This window comes from Canis aureus, chromosome 2 (assembly GCF_053574225.1).
Source record: "Canis aureus isolate CA01 chromosome 2, VMU_Caureus_v.1.0, whole genome shotgun sequence".
Classification (NCBI taxonomy): Eukaryota; Metazoa; Chordata; class Mammalia; order Carnivora; family Canidae; genus Canis; species Canis aureus.
Genome location: NC_135612.1, coordinates 86572343 through 86585377, shown reverse-complemented (window position 1 = coordinate 86585377; position 13035 = coordinate 86572343). Strand labels below are relative to the sequence as shown.

The 13035-nt window shown below is 51.1% G+C and overlaps 1 protein-coding gene across 2 annotated transcripts in view; it reads right to left on the bottom strand.

The window, feature by feature from the left end:
• Positions 1-12805, bottom strand: part of PPARGC1A (PPARG coactivator 1 alpha) — a 639247-nt gene extending 626442 nt beyond the window's left edge. Inside the window, exon 1 of one of the 2 annotated variants that reach the window (XM_077880956.1) lies at positions 12169-12805. The gene's annotated coding sequence lies outside the window, so the exon portion shown is untranslated. The remainder of the gene's footprint in view (positions 1-12168) is intronic. The other variant, XM_077880987.1, reaches the window with a different exon arrangement.
• Positions 12806-13035: the final 230 nt, after the last annotated feature.

Genomic DNA, 13035 nt, shown 5'->3' with positions numbered 1-13035 from the left:
CCTGAGACCGGGATTATGCCGTGAGTCGCAGGCAGACGCTCAACTGCTGAGCCACCCAGGTGTCCCTAGTTAGCACCTATTTGGTGTCCAACGCTGTATTTAGTGGTGTGGGTGGTGGAAATAATGTCATAAAAAAAAACTGTGGCATTTATAAATCAACTAAGGAAAAAAATCGCAATTGTAGCTATCTACATACAACGTAGGCATAAAAACCTACTAACCGCTAGCATTGGAGCAGTGGATATTATTTAGGAAGACTTCTTAATTGCTGTATATTCCCAAATATGTGAGGCATTTTCCTGAAATTCTTCAGAAAAGAGGGATACGCATTTCCAAAGGCTCTCATATTATAGGACATTCTCTAATTACTTTATTTAAACAACTAAGTAATGCTTGGGGAGGACTCATTAGCCTGAAATGACCTTAGTCAATGCTTGTTTGGGATGCTTTGAGAGGTCGTTTGACAGAATTCATTACAGAGGAGGCCAAGAGATTTAATATAGATTTAGTCCTTGTTCCTGGAGTGAGGCCCCACAATGCAAATGCTTCATATCGTTGTAAGCAAGCATTTTAAAAATAACTACTTAAGTGAGAATAATGTATATTTATTTAACATTGACTTAACATTTTTGTATTGCTGCTATAATACAAAAATGGTTTCCTTTTCCAAAAAACAAACTCCCCTTCCACCATAATGATAATGACCAAGACCGCACTTTACAGTTTACAAACACTCCCGAAAACATATTTGATTCTCCTACTACAGTAAAAGAATGGGTCCGGCCGGGGGCGCCTGGGGGGCTCGGTCAGTTACACGTCTGCCTTAGGGCTGGGCTCAGGTCATGCATGATCCGGGGACCTGGGATGGAGCCCCATGTTGGGCTCCCTGCTCAGCCAGGAGCCTGCTTCTCCCTCTCCCTCTGCGGGCAGCTCCCCCTGCCTGTCTCTTGCACATGCTCTCTCTCAAGTAAATAAATAAAATCTTAAAAAAAAAAAAAAGAATGGATATGGCCAAAATTTTGGAAAACAATGACCAGTCTTTATTGTAACACATGCACACAAGGAATCAGCCCATTGCTCTTTTAGCAACTTGTTCTTTGAGACCAGCTTAATTGGGGGAAATAATTTTTCAATTATTTCTAATGCAACTGTTACGAGCAGGATCAAAACCTCCACTAGCAATGGCGTCCTACTTCCTAAAATAACAAGCCTTTGATAAACATTGTAAAGATGATTCCAGTCCCTTTTTACAAGTTTTTTGGCTCTTTTCACAAAGCTATGTAACCCTTTTAGTTTGACATCGCACAAAGAAAGAAGTAAAGGATTTCATTAGCGCAGCTGCACAGGCCCTGAGTGTGTCCCCAACTTCAGATGCTATTTTACTCTCTAGGTTGGGTGACTAATTTTAACTCAGAAAAGAGTTTAGTAATCTATTCAAGTGCAAGAGGATCCAAAATAAAATTTTACGTCTACTTACTGATTAAACTGTGCTCCTGACAGCGTCCACAGGGCGGATTTTAAATGATGCAAAAGATCTTACCTTTCCAGCTAAGTTTTGCTGGCTGGCTGGCTGGCTTGTGGCGGACAGAACAGGGTGGAAAGCAAGTCTCCTACCTGGATTACTCACAGCATCCAAGCCCTGCCAGTTCCTTCCCTCTGCGGAGTAAGAGAGAGGCAGGGCTGCTGCCCGAGGGAGATTCACCCTTCGAAGGAGAAGGCCCTACTTGCAAATTTCCAACATTGGCATGTGAGCTAGGACGGACCTCACCCTCTCGCTTCTATATACATTCTTTATTTTTCTTTCTTGACACTTCACACAGTTTAAAGGGGATGAGAATGGATGGATAAACAGAAGATGATGGACAGATTGACGATATGTGTATAAACAGAGATACAGAAAGACTTTTATATCGCGTGTGTGTCCTATACACCATGTGATCTATGTCTCTCCTACTAAATTAAAAATCCTTGAGGGCAGGGACAAGCACACTGTAAGCACAAAAGGAATCCTGAACGAAAAAAATCCAAAAAAAAAAAAAAAAGAGCAACCCTTAACCACTACCCCTTGACAAATTCCTCCCATGTATTCCTTCGGCCAGAAGTACCCCCTCTGCCCCATTCCCAACCTTATACTCCCCTGACCCAATGCTCCCCACTTCCTCCAACCCCAAATTAAATGCCACTGCCTTCTTGAAACCTTCTGTGATTCTTCCAGGTAAGAGTAACCTCCTCCTCATCCTAATGACCACAGTACTATTTTCTGCCCTTTTCTTTTATAAAAAAAAAAATTAATTTACTCATTTTAGAGAGAGAGAAAAGGGGGTGGGGGGAAAGGGGGAGAGGGAGAGAGAATCCCAAGCGGGGATTCCAATGTGGGGCTCCATCTCGGGACCCTGAGATCATGACCAGAGCTGGAACCAGGAGCCCAATGCTTAACTGACTGCACCCCCCGGGCGCCCCACTATTCTCCACTACCTATTTCCTAAGCTTCTCTGCAGAGAGGTGATGCTCTCTGCTTGTAACCCCCAGCCATGCCTAAGGAAATATGTTTTTTATCCCTTTTTCACTCTCCTCTGTCATCCATTGGTTCACCCACCCAAAGGCAGCCTAGCGTGGTGGTTAAAATATGCGCTTGGAAGCCAGACACAACAGATACAAATCCTGGCTGCGCCGCTTCCAAGCTGTGAGATCTCATCCTCGCTGTGCCTCAGCTGCCTCGATGGCAGCAGATAATAAGTAATCCTAATAATAGTACCCACCCCACGGGGTTATTCTGATGACTGAATAAGTGGATCCACAGAAAGCACTTTGGGCCTCTGCAACGTTATAGTAGTGTTCCGTAGTGCCTGGGCTCTGCGATAGCCGCCTCGATACAACGCGTTAGGGGTCTGCTCTGTGCCAGGCACCCCACGAGGGTGCCACATGTGGGTGCTCTATAAATACTCAAGGACCGACTGCTAAGCCCTAACATTGACTCAGCCCTGTGTGCGTCGGTCGCATCGGTGCATCTTCACTAGCATTCTAGGGGATGGGTATCGTGATTCCTACTTCGATGCAGGAGCAAATGGAGTCCCTTCTGCTCCGAACCGCACAAGCCCAATCCGACGGGTAAAAAGTCTCCGTCATGTTCACCTCACAAGCCCTCCAACTTCTAGAGATTTTTTTTTCCATCCCTTCCTGCAGCTCCCTCGACTTCACACGATGCATCTATTTTAGCATCTGTTCAGCCTGACTCCTGTCATTAGATACATTCTCGTGTGTTTATAATGCACCACTGATTTGTTTCAGACTGAATCGTGTGGATCTAAAAATAAAGTGATGTGGAACATATTTCTTTGCATATTAACTTTAAAGAAATAGATTAATCTTAGAAATAATCAAAAATGAATGATCCACTCAGCTTGTCGCAGTTACCAGAAAAAAAAAAAAAAAGGAAAGTAAAATAAAAAACCCTCCGATTCCCACTTTTCCCTCCTTTCTCCTTTCTGAATTTATTAATTTAAGCATCTACACCATAAGGCCTGAGAGGTCTAGTGAGCCCGTGGTGAGCCAGTCGTGCTCCTCCCTGGAGATGCTTAAACGAACGCAGGATTCATCGATTCTCCGAGTCAAATTCCCGTTTTCAAAAATGACATGGCACCCTTGCCCTCATCACCCGGAGGTGGAGCAAAGCACAATAAATAGGGTGGCACACATATATAAAATGGTGCAAAATTGTTTTCTGAGATCGCAGCACATCTGTCCTGTCTGCCTACACAGGTGAGGCGTGAGGAGGGATGCAGAACCAGGGCAGGTGCGGTGCCTTCCTGCAAGGAGCTTCCCCGGGAGCGTGGGTGGTGAGCTCCCACGTCCACCAGGACACCACGCCGGAGTACGGCTAGAAGGAGGAGCACTGGCAGTGGAGGGAGAGATTAATTCCTGCTGAAGTAAAAATACGACTCGTCTATTTGATAAATCATTCCAAAGGTTTCTCGCTTCGACACACACACACACACCCATGTAAACTAGTTGCTTCTTTTCCCTCCTCGGAACCTGAAAACCCTGTCAATCACCAGCCCTTGGGTGTTTAGCTTGAGCCATCAACTAGGTTTAGCGACACCGTTTTATTCGATTCCACATGTTCCGCTCTTACATAGAAGGGGGCCACATATGCAAATATATATACATCCTGGCTGCAGCACTAAATCACGAGGAAAACTGCAGTTTGTGAAACGCAGTCATTCCACGCCACATTTCATTTTGGAAGAGGGAAAGGCTACAGTCAACTGTGAACAATTACCAAATTGTCAATGGAATTCAATAAATGTTGTTTAAAAAAAACTAATTATTTGTTACAATAACCAGCTACTACTGCCACTTTGTATTTGGAGGTTTGTAAACTACTTCCATTTGAAATGTAATTGATTCCATTTTTATCATTTGTTCAAGTTTATGTGGTTGTTCTCATCCTAAGAGATGATAACATCTATTTTCAGCAAATTATACATTATAATTCCTCATTCAAAAGCCGTAACAGAAAACAAAATGCTAATTCATGCTGTAAACGAAACTACAGAATCATAATCACTCATTGTTAACATTAGGGACCAAACTGCTACTGGAAATAATAAATTGGAGCAAAATGTGGTAGGGGTTGTTGGTGAGAGTTTTCTCTCTTTCTCTTTGTGTCTCTTCTTCCTGTTTTGTTTTGTTGTTACACAACTAACACACTTTCTAATACGCTTTCAGGCAAGAGATTACACGGGTATTTGGTATTCCAGATCTAAGGCAAACGTTCACCTTTCCCCCCTTAGCTATCACCTGAAGTTCTATGTTTCAAATCTACAGGAAGAAGATGTGCTCACAAAGCAATCAGAAGTGCACGCAAAAGAGGGGACGCATATTGGAACCGCACACCTGCTTTTCTACATTTCATTAAGCTTCCAAGCCTACGTTTCCCTTTACATCAGCGATCACCACTACCCCCCCCATCTTCCCCTGCTCCCCCACCCAGGCCTCTCCTGTACGAGGATCCCCCCAGCAACACTCCCCCAACTCCCCCCCAACCCCACACCCCGCAAGCTTCCCCTCTGCATCCAGGACTATGCGAAATTTAAAAACAAACAGAAATCCAGGAGCCATAACAAATCAGGTCAATTCTTATGAAGACAAAAATAAGGGAAGAGGGTATCTGTTACCATATTCCAGACACTCTGCTTTCCTTAAATAGCTATGTTCAAATGACAAGAGAGTAGCATCACCTAATGGCATGTCTCCTTCCTTTTTTTTTTTAAATAAAACATAATCCCAAAGAAAATATTTAAATATAATTATTATATCACAAATGTGAATTCTTGGAACGGACCAAAAAGTCACACTGCCTTCTAGAGTAAATCACTTTTCTGCTGCCCTTTTATTTAATGGCGTCTGCTGTCCACATTTACCTCTTCACTGGCAAAGTGTGATCATTGATTTCCTATGGTCTCTCTGGAAGGAAGTTCTGCTTCCTTGATGATGACTACAAAGGGTAGGTGACCCCATTCTCATTCCAATGCAAACCCTGCACTTTTACATTTCCGCTAGGGCCACAGGAATGTGAAAGCAGCAAGAAACTGCCTCCTTCCTAGAGACCGTCTTGCTGTAACTACTGACATTTAATGTTTTCCCTCCCCCTTTCCACAACTGTATTTTGGAAGATCACGATATAAGGGATGAAGCACTAAGAGGCATTAGTTCATGATGGACATAAATGCAAGATGCATGATTCAACACAAAAGACACCTGTTATAACACGGCCATGCTGAAAAGATTAGGTTTGGGCCTAAATTGCAAACGTAACAATAGACAGGGCAAACTCATCATGATACGGGTTTGCTTACAAAGTGAGAGTAAGTTTATGCCGAAAACATACATATTTTATACACACACATATATGCATACGTATGGGATAGGGTTTTGATGCATCTGAGTGATTACTGATAAAATTATTCTATTCATGAATTTTAAAATTACATTTCTTCTGTACAGTGTTATTTTACTGATCCCCACATGTGTAATGCGCCCTCCTCTAGGTCACAATTACTTGAGGTTGGGAGCTGGCAATCTAAAGTCTCAGTCTAGGGATGCCTGGTGGCGGTTCAGCGATTGAGCATCTGACTTCAGCTCAGGGCGTGATCCCGGGGTCCTGGAATCCAGTCCACATCAGGTTCCCTGCAGGGAGCCTGCTTCTCCCTCTGCCCGTGTCTCTGCCTCTCTCTGTGTGACTCTCAGGAATAAATAAATAAAATATTTTTAAATAAATAAATAAATAAATAAATAAATAAATAAATAGTTTCTCTCTAAAACTGGATCAACCATTTGTTCAAACCAAAAAGAATGGTAAACTCATTTAGTCCATCACCAAGAAAAAGATAAAAACATCAGATAGTTATGGTTGATCTTGTCGAAACAGAAGACTTCACCTCATTTACCAAAGAGGATTTGGGCTGGTTATGTAAATAACCAGGGGGGGGAAAAAATGAGCAAACTTGGGCAAACGAAGGAGATCTTCACTATTTCATGGAGCAGGCAAATGAATGACACCATAACAAACTTGCTAGAAAGGTACGTGTGGCCACGTGATGTCTACTGGAGAGGAAGTAGTGTGGAGAGTAGGAATTAGCTGGCACGCTGGACTCTGAAACCTGGCCGCCTGGGGGACATCCCAGTTTTGCCCCTACCTAGCACCAGCGATGTCTTAGGTAAAGTATCGAATTCCCTGTGCCTTATTTTCTCCATCTATAAAATGGGAATAATAATAAAAGTACCTAATTCATAAGTTGTCTAGGAGATTAAATGAGTCAAATACATGTCAAGTGCTGGGAACAGCATTAGTTAATAGCACTTCTCGTCACTGCTGCTCGGTTCCTAAGTTTGAGGCTAATAGAACTTAACGAAGAAAAGCAAACAGTATTTCCAAGGTGGTGCCTTAAGAAAGCTAGCCTTGCTGGGAGGCCCACGAGAAACTCAGGATATTAAAAGTCTCTTTTGCTTTTCTATGTGCCTAGGAGAAACCCAACGTTGGAAAAACTGGAGTCAGATGAGTTAGGTTTATAAGCAGATTTCAAAAAAGTGTCTAAGGTAAATATACAGAAGTGCACTTAAAAAGGATTTTGCGGTTCATCCGGACATCTTCCAGAAAATAAAAATGTTTAAAATGTATAGAAACCCAGCTCTTATTTTTTGAACTTTAACCCAGTGCGTTTCTAACAACCCTGCAAATGCAGGTCATTCCCAAGTCTTGGCTCATCTCCGTGGATCCAAACATTGTTACTCCTTTAAGAATTATGAAATACCCAGAAAAGAGGAGCAAAAAAAAAAAAAATTCTGAGTTCTTTAGAGTGATTGGACTGGATGGAGCAGAAGTGTTCCTCAGTGGGCTGCTTTCTTGCTTTGGCTGTCCATATTTATGGACATTGTGCCAAGCCAAAAAAAAAAAAAAAAAAAGCAGTCAGCACAAGCTTTCAACAACTTACCCGCATCCATTAATGATCCTACATTGATACGTCTATCCTGCTTGAAAAGATAGAGCAGGTGCGAAGAATTACAGGTACTGGCTAACAAAAGTCCAGGGATGCATTCAAAGCAGTCATTCTAGAAGGATGGTGTGCATCCACAGAAGGATGCCATTTTATATTTCTAGTCTGAAAAAATCTGAGGGAGTGGCTGGGGCTAGGGGCACGGGTGGGGAAGAAAAGTAGAAGAGCCCAGTCATGTCTGGCCCGAATAACTTTTTCATAAACTCGGGTTAAACTATCCAGTAACCACAGGACTGGTCAATCAGGTGGGTAAAGTCCGATGTCTGGCCTCATGGACATCCAAGCAGTCAGCTAATTGGCTCCATTTTTCACTTTCCGTTGACTGATTCAATATCATACAGACCTGGCCTGCTTCGATTTGGGCCTCCACGGTGACAAGTCAATAAAGTGACCCAGGTCCAAACAGCAAGCGGTAATGACCACTCCACAGTCAGCGTCATGATGGAGACAGAAACCTCAAACAACTACAGGAGAGCCTCGCAGGTTGAAAAGCACAACAGAAAAAAAAAAAAAAAAAAAAAAGATAATGCTGGGTTTTGGAAGCTTGCACTACTGCCATCCCTAGGCGTGAAACTGTAAATTAAAGAATGGTCTGCTGTCTGCTGCACTGAGCCAAGTCAGAGACATTTCACATACACACTTTAATTGGGGTTTTCATTCTAATTGAAGAAATAAATTCCACCTAAGCAGATGCTTCCCACACACACACATACACACATACACACTCGCACTATGGTATGTTTTGCACATTGGCAAGTGGGTGCAAAATATCTGCAACATGGTCTATTCGGATATAAGATGGAATTTCCCAGTTTTTAAATGGTAACAGATGCAGTTTCGGCTCTGATACACATTGGGCTCTCTCCAGAAACATCACCCTGATTCCCCTCCCCCAGCCTCAGTGATAAAATGTCACAGAGAAACTAAAAAAAAACCAAACAAACAAACAAAAAAAACCTCCCAGTCCACGATGATCTGTGGTTGGGTTTTTGGTTTTTGTTTTGGGGGTTTAGTAATGAATAAGTGCCCGGGGTTGTTTCCAAATTTCTAGATTTCTATATAAAGAACCCCCAATCCTCATTATTTTTTTCACTCACTTGTTTATAACCAGAGGTGTCATAATCATGTTTCTTGTGAAAATGAAAGCAAATCAAAATGCCTTGTGATTCCAGGAAAAGAGCTTCTTAGGGAGACATGCCTGCCTGCTATTGATGTTGTAAAAAGGCTCCTTTTACATGGTATTAGATGTTGAGAGCACATCATATTGATCTAGAAATAAAAAGCTTGATTTTTTTTTTTTTTTAGTACAGTCAACCCTTACCTTCATAAGCACTTTATAACACTAGGGAAGATGGTTTTATTTTTAATTGAGGTAGAGTAAACAAATTATATTTGAAGAGCTTTGCTATTTTTAGGGAATGGAGGATTTGTAAGCTTTTTTGGCAGCAATTCAGGTAAAAATCATGAATAAGTCTCACTCTTTCAAATTTGGCCCAGGCCTTCCCATCGCAGCCCTGCCTGAGTCCAAGATGCGATTTAGTGTTGTCTTTGTTTCAGCCTTTTTCAAGGAAGGAACAGTCAGGAGCAGGTTTCTCAGTCCCCGGCCCAGGCTCAACCGCTGAAACCGTGACCTGCAGGGCACCCTCGCCGAGAGCCCGGGTCCTCACGCACATGTACACGCCTCACCCCTGCAAATGGGGAGCGGGCCGCGGTGGAAGCCGCACATCCCGGCACGACGCACCGCCTGGCTGCGTTCGTCACCGAGGCTTAAAGCTTCCGTGGCACTCGCGGGCCCCTTAGTCTAACGATGTGCACCTGCCATTTGCTTCTGTACTTTATGGCAAAGTTCACACCGCACCCCTGGAGGGAGAGATCAATTTTCCAGACCGGCCCCCTCTCCCCAGCACACGATTCCACCGCACTCCGAGGAGCGCGCCCCCCGGCACCAGCCTGCGAGCTAATCAGCCTGCACCGAGCAGCGCCAGCTGCTTTATCAGAAAATTCTTTTCCGATTTTCTTAGCAACACGAGTCTCCCTTTCTGCAAGGAAGAGCTCGCGTTCGGGGAGGGGGGTGGGGGGGATGCTTTTCCAAATCAAGTTAAAGTAACTTTACCCGAGGAAACCGAGAGTTTTCCTCTTTTTTTAAAAAAAAAAGGGGGGGGGGCTGCCTCTCCCCCCTCGCACCCCCCTCCCCGACTCCCCCAACCCCGCCCCCATCACCTTCTCGGGCTTTCTGCCTCCTTTACTCCAACCCTGCCCCCTCCCCTCCCTGCCGCCCACCTCCTTCGGTTTCCAAGGAGTTGGCACGTGATTGCCAGTCTTGCAAATTCGGGCCGCGGCCCTTGGCTTTGCCAGCGCTCTCCAGCGACTAGTTCCCTAGCTCGTTAGGGACGCTGCCCGCGCTGAGCTTCCCTCCACCCTTCCTCTGCCTCCGCGCGCGGCGGAGACGCGGAGCCCGAGACCCAGGTCGGAGGGACGCGCCCCGCGGAAACTTCTCCGAGCGCCCCGGGCGCGGGCGCGGGGGCGGGGGCGGGGGCGGGGGCGCGGCGCCGCCGGGAGCCCCGAGTCCTGAGTCCTGCAGCCGCGCGGGGCCGGGCCGGGCCGGGCCGGGGCTGCGGGGCCGGCCTCCCGCGCTCGCTCGGTCCTCGCAGGCGGGCTGGGGCTGGTCTCTGACTCATCGGCAGTCACACGCGCGCGCACGCACACTCACACTCACACGCGCGCACGCCCGGCCCTGGGGAGCCGGACCCGGCCGCCCGGAGGGGTCGCCGGGGACGCGTCCGGAGCCCCGGGCCGCGCGCCCCCAAGGAGCCCCCCCGCCCCCCGCGCTGCGCCGGCCGCGCGCGTCCGGGGCGCCCCCCTCCGGGTCCCCCAACTCCGGCGACCACCCCGCCAGTTCTGCAAGTTTCTCGGCACCGCGGGGCCTGCGCCCCCCGCCCCCCCGCCCCCCCGCCCGCCTCGCCCCCCAGCCGCCCTCCGCGCGCCGTGCGCTCCCCGGGGGCCCCGCGGCGGTCCGGCCCCAGCTCGCCGCCTCCCGCCGCCTCCCGCCGCCTCCCGGGCTGCTGCTGCTGCTGCCGCCGCGGCGGAGGAGCTGCTCCGGGGCTCCCGGGCTCGGTGGCCGCGGCGCCTCCGCGGAGCCCTCGCCGTGAGCCGGGGCTTCGGCCGGCAACTCCTAGTTTGGGGAGCTCCGTCCCCTGGACACTGGGGGTGAGGCGGGGGCGGCGGGGCGCAGGTCTCGGGGGCTCGGCTTTGGAGGGGCGGGTGGCTTCCCAGCCCGGAGCTGGCGGGGAGGGAGCGCGCTGCGCCCCGGGCCCGGGAGGGAGCGCGGCGGGCGGCCGAGGCCGGCGGGCGGGCGGGCGGGCGGGCGGCCGGGCCGAGCCGAGCCGAGCTCCGTTCCTCGACACCCCCACCCCCGCCGCCCGGCTCCCCCCGCGGCGCGCGCTCCGCCGGCCCGGGAATCCCCGCGCCCCGCGCCCCGCGCCCCGACCGCCGCCGCCTCCCCTCCCCTCCCCTCCGGGCCCCAACTTTCCCCAGCCTGGACACGCGCGTGCACACACACACACACACACACACACCCCTCCCTGCCTCGACTCCGGCTCCACTTCCCCGTGTAGTTTGGAGATGACAGATGCCTGTAGACTTTCACCAAACAAGCGGTGGGGGCAGCAGACTACAACAGTTATTTAATTAAAAGGCATTTTTCCCTCTCTCTCTCTCTCTCGCTCTCTCTCGCTCTGGCTCCCAGAATAGCTCTTGCACCCCCTGAACCCCGAGCACACTCCCGTCTCCCCAGGTTACCCGGGGCCGCCCAACCCCCGTCTCCTTCCCCCCTCCGGCGTCTACCGCCGGCTTCCCGGGCCCTCCGCCCCGGAGCCACACCGACATGCACACCTACAGGCCGGCGGCGGGGAGCGTCGAGGGCACGATGCAGCCGGACTGCATTGCACAGTCATCAAAGTTAAGTGTGTGTGTTCGTGGGGTGCTCGTGCGCGCCGGGGGAAGCGCCGGGTCACGGGCGCCCGAGCATCCACTCTGCCCCCCCACCCCCACCCCGCCTCCGCGGGGTCAGGGGACGCCTCCACTTGAGATTGCAGCCATTTTAGGGAAAAGAGGTGGCTCCGGGCCCGGGGCGGGGAGGGGGGCGGGGGGCAGCGGCAGGGCACCGGCACGTCGCGGGGGACTCACAGCTCCGCAGCCCCTCGGCGCAACTGGAGGGCGGGCAGGCGCCGGGCGCACAGGGGCGCGGCGCCCGCGGCGACTTGGGGAAGGTTGCGCTCGAGTTCCCTGGTTTTGCCAGGAGTTGTTCGGGGTAACGTGCCGGCTCCTGCCTCTTCCTCGGGTTCCCGCTGGGTTGGGAGGTGGTGGTGACGGTGGGGGGGGGCGGATGGGGCACGGGGAGGGGGGGCGCGACCGCCCCTGGAGACCGGAGAGCTGGCGCTGGGGAAGGGGGCACCCCCTGTCGCCGGTTGGCACTGCCCCAGACAGTGCGACCCACTTGGCCCCCCGGCCTCCCCACCCCCCTCCCGAGCCTCTGCCTCCCCGCCGAGCGCCAAGTGAGCGCGCGGCAGGGGGCACAGGGCGCGACGCCGCCGGGCCCCGAGCCGCCCCTTACCTGGCTGGAGGGGGTTTCCCAGGAGGAGCCGTAGTTGTAAAAGAAGGAAGAGAAGAAGGTGTCTTCCGACAGCCCGCAGCCCGCCATGCTCTGGATGCAAATAAAATGAGGAAAGGGGGGAAAAGAAAGAAAAAAAAAAAAGGCACACACACAAAAGCAACCCAAAATTTTCAAAATCAAATTAAAACCAATAAGCGAGGAGGAAACGCTCTCCGAAATAAAGAAAAGGAGGTGGGGGGGGGGGGGGGGAAGGGAACGGCGAAGGGAACGCAAACTCTCGGCGGTGCTCGCTCTCGGGGAGACGAGGGATGCTCGGGATGCTCGGGATGCTCGGGATGCTCGGGATGCTCGGGATGCTCGGGCTGCCGCCGCCGCCGCCGCCTTCTCGAGACGGTGCCTACAGAGGTTCGTCCTGACTTGGGCAGCCGCCGCCGCCGCCGCCGCCGCCTGTGCCGGCTGCGTGTGTGCGCGCGTGTGTGTGCGTGTGCGTGTGTGCGGGGTGTGCGCGCAGAGCGAGAGACCGCAGGGGAGGCGAGAGGGCGAGGGAAGGAGCGAGCCGGGATGGAGGGCGCAGAGGCAGAGCGGGCGGGCGTGTGCGCGCGGGGGTGCGTGCGTGTGTGTGCGCGCGTGTGGCTGGGTGTGCGTCTGTTTGGGGAGCTCACCGGAGAGCCGGGGCCGTCACGTGGGCGCGCTGACTCCGCCGGCTGCCGGGGACAGCCTGTACTACAGCCCCGGCCGCCCGCCCGCCGCGAGCAGCGCCCCCTCCGCGCCCCGCCGCCGGCCGTGCGCGCCCCGGGGCGCCAGGGGGCGCGGGTGCGGCGGGCGGGCAGGTGGGCCGGGGCCGGGGGCGGGGGCGGGGGCGGGGGG